The sequence below is a fragment of the Notolabrus celidotus genome, chromosome 13, assembly GCF_009762535.1.
Source record: "Notolabrus celidotus isolate fNotCel1 chromosome 13, fNotCel1.pri, whole genome shotgun sequence".
Taxonomy (NCBI): Eukaryota; Metazoa; Chordata; class Actinopteri; order Labriformes; family Labridae; genus Notolabrus; species Notolabrus celidotus.
In genome coordinates, this window is record NC_048284.1 from 8645128 (window position 1) to 8664307 (window position 19180).

Here is a 19180-nt window from a genome sequence, read left to right on the forward strand (position 1 = left end):
GGTTTGCGCTCACTCAGTACAAATGGGTTTGGAGGATATGTCTGAACTGTTGTGTGGAGGATCTGAATGAGGAAGTTTTTCCATTGCACTGTCGCAAAAATGGGCCTGTGTTAGGTCCTGTAAAGAATTAAAAAAGGAGTGCTCTAGACCTGGTCTTTTCATGAAGTATCTTGGGATAACTTTGGTTTCTTCTGATCAGATGCAACTTATTCAGAAATGCAGCTTTTTCATAAGGGAAGTAATAGCGATGAGCATTTCCAGCCAAAATACTTTTCTATAATCATTGCCATCTAGGCGACGATTATTCGATCCCCCCCACCATACAGCCCCACAAACATTTGTGTGGCAGTCGCGTTAACCAGCATCAGGACGAGTTGCTGCTAGCAAGGTTTACTGACAGTGTCTCGATTTTTATATTGATGTTTCTGTGACGTATGGCCATAGACTGCATAAATAATGGACGTAGTATCCGTGACGTCACCCATCTGTTTCTGAAGCGCTGTTTTGAGGCCAATCATCAGCGGGAGCCATATTGCTGCTGTCGAGAGATTGTGATGTAAAGAGGCGGGCTTTGAGCCTCCTAACCAACAGCTACAGTGTTCCCGCCTGTCAATCAAGTCAGCTGTACCTCTCATTGGAAGACTTGTAATCTCAATATCTTCGAAATTGCCACTTTAGGATTTTTTTTACCCCCTGCACAGTGTGTGCCGAACGAGAAATGAGCTATCCAGACTACACTCGTCTTTTGTACCAGGATGTAAACATGTTGATTTCTGCTGTAAAGATCGTCTTTTTTGAATTGGCGTGTATGTGGTTTCTGGTACTTTTGGAGCACAGCCTCAAGTGGATCCTTGATGAACTGCAGTTTTTAGCACTTCCGCATTGGACTCATATTTTTAGACCGGAGGTTTCCGCTTGGGTATGGCGTGTATGTTTACGTTTTCCAACGTTTTCCAGAATATCACTGCAACTTTCGCTAATGTTTTGTCCGTTAGCATTCTACTTCTTCTGTTACATAATGCGGTTAGCAAACAGCTTTAAGACGCTCTATTGCCACCATCTGGCGGGAATACTGTATCACAACCAGGCACCAGTAAAAACGATGAAAAATGTTACTTTTAAAAAGAGAAAATATTCGCAGTACCTCTTCGACTTTTACGAAGTGAACAAATATTTGAATATTCTAAAATCATGTCCCATCCCTAGCAAGAAAGCTGCAACTGAAATTGGACTCCTTTTTGTTGGCAGGTAAAAACTGCACAGTCTATGTTACAACAATGTGATATAGATAAGTAGTGTAGCATTCGTAACTGCAGCATATTGCATTCAGGGATTTGCAGCCTGGCCAGACATCACATTGGCAGACTGACGAGTGCCACGATTGTTAGTTGATTAAATGAGTTGTTTATTGCAAACAAATAGAGTGCAAAATACTGTCAACCTTCAATTAGTAGCCTGGGCCTGTATTTGTTTCAGTCTATGAACTCACCCTGCCTTTATTTGAGACAGGCATCCTCTGGCTTGTATCTGCTTGGTTTTATATTTCATTTGCTCTATTTAATTTGTATCTGCTCCATTGTTGTCTGTGCCTCGGCTCAGTTGTGAAACATAAATGAGGGTTCTCCTTCAGTGTGTTTCAGAGGATTTAAATGAATAAAACGAAATGATATGAACAAAACTTTTACTCAGCAAAGATGTTGAGTTTCTTATTATAACGCCTGTGTTTTCAATTTTAAAGCCAGCACAAGCAGTACAGCCCTCCTTGTTCCTCCTTGTTCCTCATGGGGCTCAGATGTCTTCGTCCTCCCTGACCAACTTGTGGAAGACAAGATCTATGACAGGCTTGGGTGCTGTGGATTCATCCATGCAAACACTGCACCAGATTGTTAACCCTCCTCTTCCTGCCCCTATTCAGTCGCCTTTTTTCCCCTCCATCTTTCGCTGACAGAATTTGAAGTTCAGCTCTGTTTCCCAATTCTCTTAGAAATCAATGGAGAGGTGTTTTCATGTTGCTTTATTGCACACACTTGACAGCCTGACAGCATCCAGATCCTCATGTGTTCTTTGTACCGCTATGGCTATGAGTAAAATTGACAAGTTATGTTATAGTGAAAGTAAATAAATCTGGCGTTTCATGACATCTGAAAAACTATTAATGTACACTGCCCGTCCCCCTAAAAAGTTGCTCACTCTAATATTTTCTTTACAACCTTCATTTCCATCCAGAGTTGCATTATTTTCCACCAATATATTTTATTGATGGGAGAATCGCTGTCTTCTTTAGCACATCCCAAAGCTTCTCAATGGGGCTGAGGTCTGGACTCTGTGGTGGCCAATCCATGTGTGAAAATGATGTCTCATGCTCCCTGAACTAATCATTCACAATGTGAGTCCGATGAATCCTGGCATTGTCATCTTGGAATATGCCCGTGCCATCAGGGAAGAAAACCTCCATTGATGGAAAGACCTGGTCATTCAGTATACTCAGGTGACCTCATTCTTTGGGTGCATAATGTTGCTGAACCTAGACCTGACCAACTGCAGCAACCCCAGATCACAACACTGCCCCCACAGGCTTGTACGGTAGGCACTAGGCACTATGATGGGTGCAACACTTTACCCGCTTCTCTTTTTACCCTGATGCCCCCATCATTCTGGAACAAGGTAAACCTGCACTCATCAGACTACATGACCTTCTTACATTGCTCCAGAGTCCAATCTTTATGCTCCTTTGCAAATATCCTTTACTTTGCTTGATGCAAGCCAGTAATTTGACCCTTCTGAAACAGATTGACATCCTTCCCAAAACCAGGGGATATGCCCCCGACATGGTTGTTCAAGAAATAAGAAGCTACTATGAGAAGTTCCTTCTAGATGCAGTAATTATCAAATGAAAGGCTCTTACCTACTTGCTTTGTTAAATCCAGGTGGCAACTTTTTTTTTTGCAACTGGCAGTGTATATAGAGACCTGCCTTCATTTATCAGAGTTAACAACCATACAAAAGAGGCCGTGCCTTTAATTGGGGAGGCTTTTTATTGAAAGTTCTGCACACATTGATAGTTTATCCAGCTTCCTCATTTCAAGAAAATCCTTCTTTAGTTTTTACCATGTATGATGATAAAAATTGAGTTATTGGGAATTTGCTCAGTTGGTTTGACCAAAATTAAATGTGTTTGTTGTAATCTGCGCAAATGTGATCAGCATCTTTCACAAAATTTCACAAAAGTTCAATTAACGATGAGAATAATGTACAGATAAACCAACAATACAAAAAGTAATTGTACCAATAGTCACTGTATTACTGAATTTTGTTTTGGGAGACATTAATAGTGTAATGAAGTCTAAGCAGATAGCAGTAAGTGCTGAATAAGCCTCAAAATGAAATCATTGATTGTAAAGTGATTCTGGAGACAAGATATCGGCCCCCTTTTTATGGGCTGAAAGCTTCCTTTGAACAAAACGGATAACTCAATTGAGATATGACATCATTATGCAACAATGCAGATAATGTGCTGCATGGCATCTTGGATTTCAGATGCAAGACTCTATTGCTTAACTCCTACTGCCTCCATGAGAGATTTTTTATTTTCATGTCTGTGAAGCTTCCCAGTTATCCAGGTCAGGGTGATTCAAAGCAAATCAAAGTTATTCTTCAGAACGGAAGAAGCCATTCAGAGAAGAGGAGGTGAGTCCAGTTCCCTTCTTGGATCAAGCTTTGGATTGTTTAGCATAATCACCTACAAGTTATGCCAGTTTATGTTATTACTGCTCAGCCGGGTCATTTTTCACCACAGAAGACAGAATTTGGCAGATTCAATTAAGCTGTCAGTCACATCAAGTTAAGGCCACACAGATTGTGTTGTCAGATCTGTCAAACCATGACGCAGTGAGTTGGGGCGAACAGCCTAATTACTCAATTGATCATATCTGGTGGGAAGCAGAATGTTAAAGACTGAGTTCAGAGAACGAATCACATTTTAGGTCAAGTTCTAAATTCACAGGGCCACACAGATGGAATTTATAACAAGTGTCTTTTGCAGTCAGCAGAGTTGGCGGCCGCTGGCTCGGTTCTCCAGGAAATCCAGCCAACCTCCTTAGAGAGGAAATGAATATACGTGTGGTGGTGGTGGTGGTGTGTGTGTGTGTGTGTGTGTGTGTGTGTGTGTGTGTGTGTGTGTGTGTGTGTGTGTGTGTGTGTGTGTGTGTGTGTGTGTGTGTGTGTGTGTGTGTGTGTGTGTGTGTGTGTGTGTGTGTGTGTGTGTGTGTGTGTGTGTGTGTGTGTGTGTGTGTGTGTGTGTGTGTGTGTGTGTGTTCAAAAACAACTCCAGATGACTTGTTTCAGCTGTGCTTGCATTGGACACTTCATTGTCTTTAGCCTTTTTCAATGACTGTTCTGGTGAACCTTATAAATGTTCCTCTGTTACATCTCCATGGGGCTTGAACTTTGACCATCAGAACTTAAAGATCTCGACTATTACTCTTCTTTTGTTTTTCCAAAGTCTTTGTATTTGATAAACCTTTAGATGTGAAATTATCAGTAAAGTTGATTTGATTCAGGTCAGTATATCTGTGAAGATTCAGGTTTTTCTGGCTTAGCCAATCCTTGAGTTATGCACACATACCATCTGTGCCACAGTTCAGGGTTTGCTCTTTCAAAAGATAAGCCTTTGTGATTGTTCCTACTTTATTTCTCATTTTTCATCATGTGTTTTGTTGTGTGTTTCTTTGTATAATAGCTTTAAAGAATTACTTGTCCTTGTCTAAGATTAGGAGTTTTATCTTAAGTCATAAGCACATTTTTACGTGTCTTGCTTTTGAATATGTTTGGTTTAGAAGTCTAAGAGCCATGCACCCATGAAAAATTAGGTCTGAATGTAAAACATATTGTGTTCCCTTTTTTTTTGTGCCAAAATATTTGGCTATCCGTGCAGATACACAGACTTCAGGGATTGATTTATCATTGAGGTGGACCTCTCAGTGTAATTTGTCTAACGTTGTTAAAACAGAAATTTGAATTTCGACCAACTGACTAGTTAAAAGGGAAGACAACACTTAACACCACTCAAAATTGAGCACAAGTTCCAGACTCCAGCGGCAACAGCTACAATAACCACTATTACTACTACTATCCGTCATCACTATCATCTCTCTCTCTCTCTCTTATTCTGCTCTCTCTCTCTTATTCTGCTCTCTCTCTCTTTCCAACCCCAACTCATTTGAGGCAGATGTCTGTCTAACATGAGTCTGGTCCTGCTTGATGTTTCTGCCTATTAAAGGAAGTTTGTCCTTGCAGATGTAACTTGCTAAATGCTGCCAAGTGCTCTGCTCATGGTGGATTAAGATGAGATCAGACTGAGTCCTGTCTGTAAGATGGGACTGGATCTTATCCTGTCTTGATGTTGGGTCTTTGTTAATGATTTAACACAGAGTACAGTCTAAACCTGCTGTTTGTAAAAGTGTCTTGAGATAACGTTTGTAGTGGTTTGGTGCTTTACAAATAAAGATTGATTGATGACTGATTGAGGAAATTGGTTTGCCGAGTGTGCCCAAAAGTCTAACATTAGCAGAGCTAGCACCACCAGCCTTTGGTCCTCCAGTTGGCAGTTAATCAGACACAGCCTAAATGCACCTTTCCCATTTCTAGATCAGCTTTGACACCACAAGTTACCAACATGTTGTACCCAAAATTATGAAAAATATGACTTACGGATTCAATCTGTCATTTAGGGGAGTTATATTGTTACTATCTCTTCTGTATTCATGTTCTATTCTTATTTTGATTATTCTCTCATTTTCAGGGTCACCGAGAGCCCTCAGCCCGTGCCATCTGCAGTTCTGCAGCCATCGGTGAGTTCATATCCTGTGTGGTTTAAAGTTTTCAGCTTGTAGGGTTCAGCTCGTGTTAAATTCATCAGACTGCACTTGTGCAGAAGTTGTCAAGGTAACTGTTTTCCTGTTCCACTTATCCTTGTTTTCTTCCATCTTAGAGTGAATGACCCTGTATTACAGAGCCTTTACAGACGATGGAGCACCTTTTTTAACCTCTGTTATTGCTGACACCTTCGGCGAACCTTGCTGATGATAGATATTTGCCTCCCATTAAGTTTTTAAAGACAAGCTTCCCTTTTTACTTTCGCTTTCAAAAAAATGACAACCAATTTATTCCTCCTTTTCCATGACATTTTACTCCAAGCTTTTACTTCTAAATCTGTAGAATTTAAGTGGGAAAGTTATTTAACGGAACCACATTGGAGCATGCACTTTCACGTGTGTCAAGTCACTGCTGGGTTAGTGAATAACACCATCGTGAACCTTTGTTTTGAAATGCAAATGTTATGGTGATGTGTTACTTAGTTAATCATTTTATTCAATCAATCAATCAATCTTTATCTGTATAGCTACAAATCCCAACAAATGTTATCTCAAGACGCCTTTACAAACATAGCAGGTCTAGACCATACGCTGTTAAATTATTAATAAAGACCCAACATCAAGACAGGGTAAGACTCAGTCTGATCTCATCTTAATCCACCATGAGCAGAGCACTTTGCTGCATTTAGCAAGTTACAGTGGCAAGGACAAACTTCATTTTAACAGGCAGAAACCTCCAGCAGGACCAGACTCATGTGAGACAGACATCTGCCTCAACCGAGTTGGGGTTGGAAAGAGAGATAGAGGTGATGAAGAGAGTGAGAGAGAGATGATAGTGGTAAGACTGATAGTAGTAGGTGTAGCCGCTAGAGTCTGGAATGTCCACAGCAGCAGGCCGTTTATGGCAGTGACTCAAAGGAACCTACGAGACAAGGGAGCTCGTGGACTCTGGAAAGGTCTGTGGTTAGTAACTTTAATGGGACAGGGAGAGTTAAAGTAAGTGATAGGCAGGGGGAGGGGGAGATAGGATCCTAGTGTGTCAGCCTATAGCAGCATAACTAAGAGCTTGTCCAAGCCTGAACCAGCCCTAACTATAAGCTTTTTCATAAATGAAAGTTTGAAGCCTACTCTTAAAAGTAGAGAGGGTGTCTGCCTCACAGACCCTGACTGGTAGATGATTCCAAAGGAGAGGTGCCTGATAACTGAAGGCTCTACCTCCCATACTATTTTTTACTGCCTATAGGTATGTCGAGCAGGACTGCATGTTGGGAGCGTGGGCACTATGAGCTCTTTAAGAAGATACCATTAAGGTTCCCTTGCATCAAAATGTTTCTTGATTTCCTTGATAATGGAGTGACTCTGAACAGACACTGGACAGATGGTTGGTCTAGCATCCTGACTGTGGTTCAGACGGTGGCAAAAAGCCAGTTGACACTATTTAGTTTGAGCAGCGTAAACTAAACAACATTGTTTGATTTAATCTAAAACATATAAACGGAGGGATTATTGATTCTAAAATGAGGAGTAATCTGCATTGAGATAAAAAGTTGTGTGGAGGCGGGTTCTTATCTTTTAGACTGAAACAGAATGTTTTGTTCCAGTAAACGCTTTGCTTCCCTCTCTCTCTTTCTCCATTTCTTTCCCTCTCTCACTTCTGTTTCTTTCTCTCTCACCTCCTCCTCCAGCCAGCAATGCTGCTCTCCTCTCCTCCCACACACACACGCACACACACTCACAGACTCGCAGCCCTGTTACAGACACTACTATACTCTCACAAGTATGGAGGGGAGAGGAGGAGGAGGAGGAAGAAAAGGAATGACATATAGCATGGAGAGTGAAAGAAAAACACCAGGGAAAAAAAAAACAGGGACGGTAATAGAAAGTGTTTGAGGCACTTTTCTAAAAGCTAGCAGGGTCTAAAAGATATCCCTAAATTCAGCAATACCGTCACTGAATGGCTGGTAACGATTAAGGATGTGTGTGTAGAGTCGATTTAATGATCAAACATCATCACCCTCTTCAGTTAGCACCAGAAGAACTCGTCTGTTGTATGATTTATCAATATTTTCATTATTGCTGGTCATATGTTGTGTCGAAGCCGGGGCTTTAGCTTTGGTTAATGGCTACTGTCACAATGCTATAATACTCTACTACCCAGTGTAAACAAGCACAGATGACAGATGGCATGTCATAGCATAGATTGGTAGGAGTGCAACGATTTCTCAATGTAGTTGACAAAACCTAATGACAAAATTATTCATCAACCAATCTGATAGTCAACGAGTCGCTGGTGACGTCATCACAAATGTTTATATGCTGTGTAGGAACCATAGATTGTATAAATAATGGACGTAGTATTCGTGACGTCACCCATCTGTTCCTGAAGCGCTGTTTTGAAGCCAATTGTTGACGGGAGCCATATTGGAAATGCTGAACTCAACCAAACTGCTGTCGAGCTAGTGTGAGGTAAAGAGGCGGGCTTTGAGCCTCCTAGCCAACAGCTACAGCGTTCCCGCCTGTCAATCAAGACAGCTGTGCCTCTCATTGGAAGACTCGTAATCTAAATATCTTCGAAATTGCCACATTAGAAAAAATGTTACCCCCTGCAGAGTGTGTGCCGATCGAGAAATGAGCTATCCAGACTTCACTTGTTTGGTACCAGGCTGTAAACATGTTTATTTCTGCTGTAAAGATCTGCTGTTTTGAATTGGTGTGTATGTGGTATCCGGTACATCCAGAGCCAGCCTCAAGTGGACACTCGATGAACTGCAGTTTTTTTTTTCCAAGTTATATTTTTGGGCTTTTTTGCCTTTATTGGATAGGACAGCTGAAGAGAGACAGGAAATGTGGGGAGTAGAGAGCGGGAAGACATGCAGTAAATGGTCGACCGGCAGGGAGTCAAACTGGCGACCTCTGCGACGGGGTCAATAGCCTCTACAGGTGGGACGCTTAGACCACTAGGCCATCAGTGCCCCAACTGCAAGTTTGTAACACTTCCGCATTGGCTTCAATTCTCGGGGCTGGAGGTTGCCACTTGGCACGGAAATGAGATCACTTTCAAGAGTTGAATTTTTGAGGACTGAGACATCTTGCATCTTTTACTATCTTTGCTGAATGTCGCACATGCAAAACAGCAACCAGTAAGCAACAAGTGAACAAAACACACTAACATGGCATTGTGAAGTTTAAAGTCTGATAGTGTTTGACTCCAGGCTGCAAAGAAAAGAGCTGCCTGCCATATCTGTAAACCTGAACATGCTTTTAACGGGAGCACATCAGTAATGCACGGTGGCATTTGACTTAATGGTCCACAGTTAGAGCCACGCTGTTAGTTGCTCATTTCAGTCCCTGTGTGATTCTCTGTAGTACTGAAGCAGAACAATAACCAGATCGTCTTTATTATTCTGAAAATGCTGTGTTTCCCTGTGCTTATAGTCAATCTAATTTAGAAGTAAGTGCCACTGGATCCCATTTAAAGCCGTGTTGCTTCCAACACATACTTGGTACAAAGTCAAGAGAGGCCACAGTCACTTTCTGCAGAAATAAAAGCCTTGCATCTTCAAGCTTGGAAAAGAAATACCCACTTTATCTGTCCTTCTGTTTCTTAGAATTTGCATATAGTTTAAAGAAGTTATGTGAGGAATTTGACTGAAGAGCCCTACAGTATGAAATCTTCCTACCACTGTCAGTACAGAAGACACCATCGCTGTGCTGTAAGTGTCAGCTCAGATGGCATCGACTCAGAGAGAGTGTCAGGAACTGAAGGGAAGTACCACAAGATGTCGAGGGTTGTCAAGGGCTCACTTTTGCTTCAGTGTTGAAGAAGCACTGAAGAAGATTTCTCCAACAATAATGTTTTGGCCCAGAATTGGTGCCTCTAGCTTCGATTGTGTGTCTGTTATCTGGCGATAGAGGTTCATACGTCCGCTAAGTGAAGCATTGATTATGTAAGGATGTTTGATTACACTTGGATGTAGTGTGTCTGCTACAATGAACTGTGAGTACAATTAATCAGACTGCCTCTGCTGTCATTTAATGAGTGAGATGGATGGATGGAATGATAGAGAGAAAGGATACAGTCGACTTGATGGACTGACTACTCACTTACTTTCTGTAACCATCTCTCTCTTATTCCCACTCTCAGTCTCAGCTTCTCATCTCCTCCCACATGCTCTCACTTTGAGTGAGGAATCAATCCTTCTCACTTCCATTATCTCTCCCTATCTATCTCTGGCGCTCTCTCTGCCTCTTCATTCTGGCCATTCTCGAACAATCGAACACGCTTCCAGTGGGCACAAATCAGCGTGTCTCTGCAGTCCCGCAGCAATCATACCACGTCCTCATTAGGTCTATTCTAGTGGCCCACCTTATCCTGCTTCATTCTCTCTCCCTGTAATTGGGCAAAAACCTTAGTCTACCTGTCAGCTGAGGCCTCCATACAAACGCTGCAATTTATTCTCTACTGCCACAGGGACTATTAGCAGAGTGTAGGTTTTGACATTGGCCTCCAAGTAACTATGGGTCACTTCTGCCCAATGCCAGTTTCAGTAAGTGAATATATCCTGGGGAGTCGGATCTTCTTTAAACCACCATCACTTTTGCTACCTTATATAACCGTTCCTCTGCAGACAGAGAGACAGAACTTTAAAAGAGAAATTTGCATTATTCTAGATCAAACGGAGCTCATTATTGCTTTGTTTTTTCTGCCACGACTAATGATAGGTATGACTGTGTTGCCTGATTTAAGGGCTCGGCCCGACAAACGATCGTATGCAGGGATCTCAAAGCTGTTATAAAGAGTGGGTAAAGAATAGGAGCATTTCCATCCATCCATCCATCCATCCATCCATCCATCCATCCATCCATCCATCCATCCATCCATCCATCCATCAGAATCAGAATCAGCTTTATTGCCCAGGTATGCTTGAACACAAGGAATTTGACTAGGTAAACTGTGCTCTCTTTGTAAAAATGCACAAGAATAAGGCAAACAAATACAAATATAAATAAAACATTAACAATAACAATAATAATAACAATAACAATAACAATAATAACAATAACATCAACTATTATCACAAAAGAACAACAAATAGGCATGACTTATATGTACAGGCTAAAAATAATATGATAATAGTGCAGTGGTGAGTAGTGCAGAGGTAGTTTTACATTAAAAAGAGTATATGTAGGTGATAATTAAATAATAAAATAAATACAAATTTGTGAATTCTGCTTGGAGAATTGTTACATTGTATATTTATGTACAAGAGAGCGCAGTACCAGGGCGACCGTCAGTTGCGCCATCTTGGAATGTCTTGAAAAGACTATCCATCCATCTATCCAGACATCCATCCATCTCTCCATCCATCCTAGGGATGGGTATTTCAAGCCAAAATGATCATTGGCATCTATTCAGCGATTATTCGAATAAGCTGTTATGAAGAATGGGTAAAGAAAAGGAGAACATCCATCAATCCATCCATCCATCCATTCATCCATCCATCCATATAGCTATCTCACTACATAGCTTAAAATGCACAAATGCACAAATGCACAAATGCACAAATGCACAAATGCACAAATGCACGCACGCAAATTGCTAAAATCTATAGCCACTGTACTGATTAGAATACCGTATTGCAACCAGACACCGTTAAAAACGATGACAATTTGTACTTTTAAATGAGACAATATTCCCACTAACATTTGGATTTTTACTTAGTGTACGAATATTTGAAAAAATAATTAAAAATTTCCCATCCCTAATTAATCCATCTGTCCGTCCGTCCATCCATCCATCCATCCATCCATCCAAATAACTATCTCACTATGTGTCTTACTATAGAATTAATAGGAACAGTTATAAAATACACAATGTTTTCATGTGCAAAATGTGTTAAAAAAAGACATATTGTGTGGCAAACAGGACTAAATAATACCTGGAGAATTTGTGTGCAGGAAATTGTAATTTTTTTAACTTAAAAATTTGAAGCTGAGGATGAATGTTATAAATGTTTGAGGTATGTAAATGCACTCATGAATGAATGTAAACACCGCCAGTAAAACCTGAAAATGTTGGCAGCAGCAAGAGGTACATTCACAAACCTTGATCCAAGAATCAAAGTATTTGAGGCTCTGTACTTCAGCTCCTTTGACTCGCATTAGTATAATTTGCTAATGCTGCAGCAGAAGGTAGTGCTAATGAAAGGAGAGCTTGAGGTGTAATAGCAGCAGAGTAGTGTTAACACACACAACAACACTTAAGCAGATTATCTGCTTTCATCAAGCTAATACTGAACCTGTTTGTAAGTGGGTTACATTTTTTTTTCCTGAAAATTGCTCTCTCGCCTCCACTCCAGTTTTTAGTGTGAGTGTTTCAACCATTCCCCAGCTAACCTGTCACTTCCTCCAGGGGGAAGCAGGAAGCGGCTGAGATGTGTTTCCTGTTGGAATATTAGACAGCTTGCTTGGATTAGGGGAAAGCTGGCACAGCAAGGAAGGGTTTAATCAACATATGATCTTATTGCTAAATATAAACATCCACTTCTTGTCGGTTAAACTTGAGTATTTTTTTCTTTTCCTCTCCTCAAATCAAAAACAGAGTAAATATCCAACAAACAAACAGAAACACAAAACATCATATCACCCATTTTGGTCCAAAAGATGTTACTTCTATTTACATCAGGTGATCTTTTTCTGGATTACTAAACAGCTTTGCTTACTTCTTTTTACAAATACAGTTATAACAGATTGATAGACTGAATAAGGATGTTGTTGACACAGCAGAGGCTTATGAATGTGCATCTTTTATTGCATCATACAAATTATGTCTCTAATATCGAAAGTTATTTAAAGTGTCAGATCTGGATAAATTAAGTCAGAAATGTGGATTTCTTAAGGTTTAATGTAGCTTTCAATGCCAGCTAGTCGTTCTGACACTAAGCCATCTAGTTTGAAGTTATTCATCTTGTCTGATTTTGCTCACACCAGAGTTTTCTAACAATTATACCTCAATAATAAAAAATACTGTGGGTTCTCCATGTCTCTAAAACATTTGAAGCCTGCTGTAGACTTTCAGCTAGTTAAACCTCAGTTATAGTTTTGTATTAATCTTTTTCAACAAAGAAAGTATGGGATATGTAGTGCACTGCAAATTATGAAAATGTCATGCAAACTAGCAGCCATTTTTAGCTACTTTAGGTGCTTTTTTCATTCTATTTTTAAGACAGTAATGGCATGCTCCGTCAACGTTATGTAAGGGGTTATATTGTGAACCACTGATTCACTATACATTAAACTGCTCATTACCCAGATACCAACTACAGACATATACAAGTTGACACAAAGTATTAATCCAAAGTGGATTTTAATGATTTAAAAATGATTTATTTGGGGGCCCTGGTGGCCTAGCAGTCTAAGCCCACTTAAAGGGTAAGTAAGTAAAATTTTATTTATATAGCACTTTTAAAACACTCGGTTACAAATTGCTTCACAAGCACAAAACAATAAAAACAAGCAAGATCGAAACAAAATACATATGCAGAAATAAACAGACAAACAAAGCAATAGACAGACAACAGTAGAGGTTAGATGGGAGGTTCTAAGCTATCAACAGACTCAGAAGACCTGATGGCTTGAGGGAGCAAATTCAAGAGGGAGGGGGTGTAGATGGAAAAAGCACTATAGTCTAAAGTGGCTATAGTGGTCGCTGGTTCGACTCCCGGCCAAGACTATCTGCTGCATGTCTTCCCCTGCTCTCTGCTCTTCACGTTTCCTGTCTCTCTTCAGCTGTCCTGTCAAATAAAGGCAAACCCCCCCCAAAAATATGATATAAAAAAAGTAAAAAAATATTTATTTGTATTGCAAAAAGAGGTTAAAAAGCAACTCTGATTCCATAGCAATAGATTCTAAATATTAGTCTAGTTACTTTGACAAGATCAGTAACTCAGAGATGGTTGGGGTCCAGTAGCTTCTAAGGCTGCTCTCATAACTGTGCCCACTAACTGTCATTATTTCCTGATGCTCAAGACCAGCCTGAGATGGAAACTGACATTTTTGCCACAGTGTCAACAGGCAGAGGTGAAATTCACTGGACTGCTTCTCACAAATGTATTTGATATGACGTGTGTGATCAAGCTTTTAGAATTATTTACCATTGCAATGGGGTTTTGACCAATCGGAATCAGTGGTTCACACAGCTGAATAATAGTACAGGTGAATGACAACACCTGTGTCGTGATATCAGGTTTATTTATATTTAAAAAGAGTTCACAGAGAGGTTTTAGTTGAGACAAACAGTCTCTTAACTTCAGTGCTCAGCAGCCCCTAACTCTCAGTGGGCGCTTACCTCATTGTTTTGCTAAAGCTCTGTCTTTCCCCCACACACACAAATCTAGTGTTTGTAAGATTTATCCACTTTGGCAACTGTTTGGGAAAAGCTCAGCCTTTGGGTGAGGAATGCTTTGTTGCATGGACAGAGGGCTGTTTCAGAGACAATCAGGCTTAACGTTGGATGTAATGTAAGATTGAGGGCTCAGGTGGGAGTCTGCAGAATTCACTGTGGATTCATTCATACTTCCATTCCTTCTAATCGTCATTTTTATGCCTGTCATTGTTCCTCTGCTGTCCGTGTATCTGTCTGCCTGTCTATCCTTCTCTCCTTGTTTAGAGATAGAGCTGCTTTTCAGTGCTCAGTCCCACTCACTCCTCTCCTTACTGCAGTGCTGTTCAGCTCAGTGTTGCCCACGCAGAGCTGCGCCATTTTGGAAAAATCTGCAGCTCCTCTCTGAAGGCTGTGAATCTGTGGCTGAAGAATTCACATGTGCTATAAGAAAAAAGAAAGCACATGGCATCCTTATTCTGTAATTGGTTAAAAAGGAGCATTTTATTACAGCGTTGGAGCAGCCATGTAGAGAGGAAACATACAATTATCTTCATTTCTTTCTGTCCCTGCCTCCATCCTTGAACTTTAGTGCACCAGTGCTTTGGGAAGCATCACACAGATTTTCTTTGAAGTAGCCGTCCAGATTTGTTTGTTTTCTTGACTTTACATATAATTGGTGATATATGTGGGCTAAACCTTGAACCAAGCCTTATAATTTAGATATAAAAGACATCCTGCTGCTGTTACCAGGATTGCATTCACTCGTTACGCTGATGACAGGGTTTGCTTTGCTCCCTCACTCACTTGTTGTGTTTTTTTTCCCCTCTCTGTTGCTCTTTCTTCCAGTTATCGTTTCTTAAACTCAGCTCTTTAATTGATTTAATTCATCTCTTGAAATCTCTCCTCCATCCCAGCTCTCATCGCCCTCTCTCTCTCTCATCTCCTTTCTTCTTCATCTCTCAGAACATCAGCCCTCAGCCACCATGTTAATTACACCACACTTACTTTTTCCCCCCTCTATTATTCACCATGCTGCTTCTTCTGTCACTGGCTTCTCCTTCCACTGCCAGCGTTTCGCTCGATTCTGTTGGAACAAGAAGGGGGCGTGCACTGGTGCCTGATTCAACAACAAATGGCTGTTTAGCGTCATCTGATTGGCACAGATTAGAGGGCTCTCACTGGTGGTGCGGAGGTGGCTTCTGCAGAGGACCAGGTGGCTGCCTAGCTGCTGTCTGTGCACAGCTGACTGAGCCATTCGCCCAGACTGTGTTTTTACTATTTTTTAATGACAATTTGCTCTACTTAATGTAATTGAATGGATGAACACAGAAAAAGGGGTTCTAACATGGAACCAGATTCTACCTCAGTGCGGTTTTATTTTTAACTTCTCAAAGCTGAGGCAGGAGAAGCATCTCTAACAAGTCGGACTCATTTCTTGAATACATTTTAGTTTAACGTTAATGCTCAAAACTCTGCTGTTGTAATTCACAACATTTCTCAAGGCTGCTTTTTAATCATCTGCCATCGTAATAGTTCACCACTCGCCTCTCTTTGTAGAGCTTCATGAATAAAGTTTGGTTCAGGCACATTTTTGTTGAATGAGATTTTAAGAGTGAAAGTGATGAACATGAAAATGATCTCAATTTGGATTTTGAGTCTTGTTCAGTTTACCAAAGTTGTCATTTATTTATATGACACCCTTCCCCCCCCTCGGAACCTCCACCAGTGGCTTAGGACGGAACAAACCTGCGATCTCTGTGGAACCATCAATGCCTCCCTCATGCACAATCTGTCAGGCTGCAAAACTGCACTGGCACAAGGTCGTTCTAGATGGAGACATGAACAAGTGCTCAAGAAGCTTGGTGCGGTGGTCCCCAGCTGATGACCCTGCAGCTAAACAAAACAGGCACCGGTGGAGGTGTGACAGGCCGAGGGCCATGCAGGAAGAACATCTACCTGTAAAGCAAATTTGTTTAACAGGAAGTCTTCTACTCCTCTACAAGAGAGACCAAAGCAACAGAATCACAACATAGAGACACAAACAACACAACATAGGAAATCACAGCAAATTAAAACACAAGTATTCAAATACATCGTTACCTTCTAGAAACAGCCACATGCCTCTGTCACCTCACCGTTATGATGCTCTTAAATCTTTTAAGTGGTATCAGAGTGTCTATTTTAACTCTCTTTGAAGTTATCCATGCCTGAGGTGCGTTAAGGCAGGTTTCCCCAGATCTGTCAAAACTCAGGGTGAATACAAAAACTGTAAAGTCTTTAGAGCTGGAATAAAGAAGAGTGCAGAGGTAATTTGGAAGTTTTGTCAGTGTCTCTGTGTAAATTAAAAACATACAACTGTTGTTTTCGAGGAATTGTTGATGATGTCCAACTCACCAGTGTAGAAAGAAAGCAATGGTAAGTGAGGGATTTTGCATTAGTAATGAAGTGAGGAGATGCGTGTTACACTGACTCAGCGGACTGTAATGTGACCAAGGATGCATGCATATACAATATGTCCTCAGATTACAGATTATGTAATATATCACAGGCAGAATTGTAACTTCCACAGGTTTTCTTTGCACTTAAAGTTAAGTGAGACGTCGGGCCACTTGCAGGAGGACACTTCTTCAACGTCAGTAGTAGGGATCTAAATTTTAAGTAATCTCTGTGATCAATCTTTGCAAATTTTAACATTCAATTGTTGATTAATCGTTGAAAAACGTAAGCGTTTTCCATCTCAAAAAGAATGCCAAATGTGTTTTTTTCTCCTAAATCAAATTTGGCTTAGTGATACGATGTATACAACTGACGGTATTGAATAACTATGGATCATATTGAGGTGTAGAAATGTTAAACATGCTATATAGCACTTTCTGGAGCAGGCTTATAAAAATAAACTCCGCGGACTACAACATGTGGATTTACTTGAACTGAACAGAAACATATTTCAGACTCACAGTGTCCAGTCATCTGTCTACTCGTTCTTATTGAGAAAAATAAGCATGTGTATTTGGTCAGCTGTCAGCCAGGAGAGCAACCAGGTTATAATCAGTCTGACGGCGGAGAAAAGAAGCACACTTGGGGACCCCAAGTTGAGCGTCTTCGCTGTGCGCAATATCATTAATCAGCTGATTCACATCGGAACATACTATAAACAACAAACACCTCCCTGATAGCTTAACGGAATATGAAACCACATGATGTTTGTTTCATGGGATAGAAAATAGTAAACAAAAAACGTGTTCAAGTAAGTTCTTAATCAGCAATAACTCCATACTCGATTAATTGTTAACATCCCTAGTCAGTAGTAAAACTTGTGAACACGTTTGGCTGTGGCAAGTGAAACAACTGTCATTTAAAGCGAATTTTAATCTGAATAGACTAGTAAAAATAGCCCTAAGCTCTTGCTTTGCTGATGCTATGGATGCAGCATGTGTGTAGTCAACAGTGTCATCAGCATAGAGGTGTATTTTTGCTTTGATGTTCTTACCCAGAACATTCAATTATCCACTACCGAGAAGAACACAGCCTTAGACACACATCTTATTAAAATGTAAACCAGTTTTTTCCACACTCTGATATATTTTTGCCATGTATTAAAGAAATTCACACTGATACCTCACAAACAAACCTACACACACCATGGCTACGGCAGAATCCCCTAGAGTGTAAGGAGCCTGAACAGTATCCGTCAAACATGTTGCCTGCAGCTTGGTTAGTTTCACCAGCTTATTTTTAGCCACAGAAGGTCCACGGTAAATGGATTGGAAACTCTCAGATATGCGGACCCCTGTTCAGTATTAGTGTGTGTCTGCATGCATGTGTGTGCTTGTTCTCTTGCTGTTTACTTATTTATTGTCTTATGGAGACACAAGGGAGTGAACAAGGTGTGACAGCATGTGTTATGGCAGTAAATGTCACCCAATGCAAAGGTGTTTCAGGCTCACCATGCAGTGATTCAAATGACTTCCTCCCAGATAAGCCCATATTATGTTTATTTTGTGTCATGAAGTGATATTAAAGACACTGTTTGGCTGACACAAGAGCAGTGTTAGGCGTGATAGCTCAAAAGGAAGGAAATAAGAGCACAACAAATATAATCCTAACAAACATCTGTCGTTCAAGGAGTAAAATAACATCCAGGACCTCTTTGTAGCAGCACAGATTTACTAAAATCAAAACAAATGCAGCTTGTTAAGAAAATGAAGCAGCAAGCATTAAGGAACAAGAGCCCCTTGGGTTTATAAGTAATGAGGTGCGTCATACCTGTAGTTTCATTGAAATGAGACAAGTGGGGCAGCAGTTATGGCTTTCAGATGTTTGTAAATTTTTCTTATTAACACTCATTACACTAATTATAGTTTTGCTTAGTCTGGAACATTTTTATTAAAAAGGCTTGTTATCACTCTATCTTTTACATATTTTTATGAGGTCAGTGCTGAAAACCATCACAGGTTGCACAAGCTTGACCTTCATCAGCAGGATGCAGCATGTGTAAAGCACTTTTCCCTCTCTTTTGCAGAGGCAGTTTCAGGGCCGGTTTTGAGCCGGTGCTCAGTTGAGAACCAAGTTTTTGTGTTTCCGGCTCCCGGCCAGGAAAACAGGTTCCAGAGCAGCACCGACTCTTTGCCGGTCTAGAACCGCTTACGTCGCCGTCCAAGGAAAGCACGACGGGTAGCACAGAAGTTTTGGTAAAGTTGGATAGGTTCTCTTCGGGACCTCATGTGATTACGAAAAGCCAGGAGCAACACAAGCATGCGACGTTGTTCGCCATCGTTGTTATTGTGAGGGAAAGTTTGCGCTAGCGCTGCTGGGAAAAGCGGTCACGCAGAAGTGACGTCATGACGTGGCTCTTCCGCGGGCTCGAGTGGGTGGAAAAACAAACTGGTGCCGTGTTGGTTCGCAAGTTGAACCAGCTCTGAAC

General features: G+C 40.8%; 1 protein-coding gene across 3 annotated transcripts in view; it reads left to right on the plus strand.

The window, feature by feature from the left end:
- Positions 1-19180, plus strand: part of sipa1l1 (signal-induced proliferation-associated 1 like 1) — a 122002-nt gene that overhangs the window by 37590 nt on the left and 65232 nt on the right. For all 3 annotated transcript variants that reach the window (XM_034699077.1, XM_034699078.1, XM_034699079.1), the window contains exon 3: positions 5801-5849. The gene's annotated coding sequence lies outside the window, so the exon portion shown is untranslated. The remainder of the gene's footprint in view (positions 1-5800; positions 5850-19180) is intronic.